Source organism: Magallana gigas, chromosome 7 (assembly GCF_963853765.1).
Source record: "Magallana gigas chromosome 7, xbMagGiga1.1, whole genome shotgun sequence".
NCBI classification, from domain to species: domain Eukaryota; kingdom Metazoa; phylum Mollusca; class Bivalvia; order Ostreida; family Ostreidae; genus Magallana; species Magallana gigas.
Window position 1 is genome coordinate 41,488,542 of NC_088859.1, and position 2,630 is coordinate 41,491,171.

Sequence of the window (2,630 nt, forward strand, 5' to 3'; positions counted from 1 at the left end):
CCGGTGTGCCAGAAGTGTTAGACTTGCATGGCTTTCTTTTCAGGGTAAAAATAAATTTCTTTCTAATGCCAGACGGCTTGTTAAAATGTGCAATACATGCACAGTGGCCTAAAGTGTAAATGGTTCTAAATATACAACTTTATACTTTCGGTGGGATGTTACTATCTATAGTTCACTCATCAAAACAAGCTCTCAAATATTCTAAATCGCTTAGAGCATTAACTCAATGATGTTCTTAGCTGTCAAAACCGGAAAGTTGCTTGCCAACAACTGTTCTGTTGAGTGAATTGACGCTGTTTCAACGAAATATACAGTCATCTTTGATGAAGTCGACCGAGTGTCATTGCATTCAATGTATTCATAATTTCATATCATTTAGCCAATGACTGGACGAGAAGACCCTGCCTTCGTCACATTGGAGTGTGTCCCCACAGGGACCAAGCCCGTTTTAACATTAATTTCAATGTAACCATAAATAAAGAAAGGGGTCGAACTCTGACCCAGATAAAAAAACCTACCAGCTCGCTTCAAAAGCCTAATAAATCAATTAATTTTTTAAACACTCGCAATATGCATGTATTTTTCAGAAAAGTAATGTCTGAGATACACTCATGCCGAATTTCAAGTTGATGGGTCTTAAAATAGCGGAGATATATAGAGGATATCTATATTGTGTGATTTTATATTTGCTTTATCCAACGAGTTGAAATGGTGTATATATTCGCGAGGCTTGCCGATTTCAACTTTATATTTGACACAACCCCTCGCTTCAACGCTTCAGTGACATATTTTCGAAAATTTTCTAGTACTTTCAACATAACTATATACTATTATTCCATTGAACTTTTTTTTTTTTTTTTTTTACATAAAAACACTATGATCAGGGCCATTGTCATCTTGAAAAATAAAATTGTTGGTTGGGAAACGGGCCAAAGTTCTGCTTCTAGTATGTCTATGTATTTTTGTGCATTTATGTTACCATCTACGACACATAATGTCCCAACGGCATTCCAAGTTATACATGCCCAGATCATGAGACTTACTTTAACTGGCGGATCTGGACATAAAAAGTCGGGCATCCAATCTTCGCCGGGTCGTCTCCACACATACACACGGTTACTTTCTCCTATCATGACCTTACATTCGTCAGTAAATATCACTCTATCCCATTCTCCTTCAACTCTCCACAATCTTTTTCCTCTTGCCCATGACACACGTTTTTTGCGGTTGTCATTGCGAATTCGTATTTTCTTTGATAATTAATTGTTTTCATATAATCGTCTCTTGACTGTTCTCTGTGAAACAGGAGAATGCCTACCCCGGTTGATCATATCGGTAATTCCAGCTATAACGTTAGTCTGTCTCAAGATACACTGGCATGTATTTATGCTGCACATTTGAACGATTTTTAATAAAAATACCCATACCTGTGAAAGAAGTGCATTTGAAATAGTTGAAAGGGATGATTTCCAAGATAATTTCATTGACATACTATCATCTTTCACTCGGAAAAATTCACAGGAACGAAAAAATATTCCTTTAATGGAGATTTATAATGGGCAATGTTTAACATCGTTTCTCCATTCGGAATACACTCGGAATACATCGCGTAATTTTACAACGTTAACATCCGGGCTTGCTGTAATACAAAATCCCCGTAGACATCGCAATTTTTAGCATTATATTGAAACCTGATTTATAAGCCAACAGGGCCGTTTTGACTGGGAAATCTTTTCATACTTTTGAATGAACATCGTTTGAACCCTAAGGTATTTATAAATATCATGCAAAATGTATATCCAGGATATCTTGAGACAGAGTATAGCAGAACAGTACGTCTGGTTTTTACAACTACTTTCTATTTTTTTTTTTTTATAGTTTCTTGGTCGTCCATTTTTCGTTTTCTGCCACTTCTTGGAGCCCTCTTTACTGTACCTCTAGCTAAATATTGTTGAATTACGGAATAAATACTGTTGCGGGGAATCTTCAAATCGCGGCCGATATCTGCATATTTTTGTCCAGACAGATATTTGTCAACAATGATTTGTTTCACAGGAGTAGAAAACTCTTTACATTTGCCCATGTTTACATTCACGAGATCTATTCTAACTCAGCTGACGTCATATTTTCAAATTGACGTCATTGATCGAAAGTAGAAATCATAGGGCTATTCATAGCGTTAGGACAATAGTATGGTATGACTTTGTAGGTACGTGCAAAATGCATAATTTTCACGATTTTGTAAAAAAAAATCATAACTCTTCTTTTACGTTTGTATAAATATATGGTACAATACTGTATATTGATTGAAATATCCTTTGTATAGGCCTATATGCGCTTTACATATAAATGTATGATCTATTATGGTAGGAACAAATTATATTACACAAACGTGATGCCATATTATTCTTACAGTAAAGCTCGTTACCATGTTAATTTCTAAATTCATAACGGGTTTTGAAACACCGTCTCTGACCTTGACATTAATTATTTTTGTGTTTTCTTTTTTACCTTTATATTCATGTCGGTATTTGACTGAACCGAAGATCAAAAGGCTATCGGGAAAACAAAATGAAAGTAAAACTTGACGTATGCCGCTATTAATAGATCGGGGTTTTCTACGAATTGTT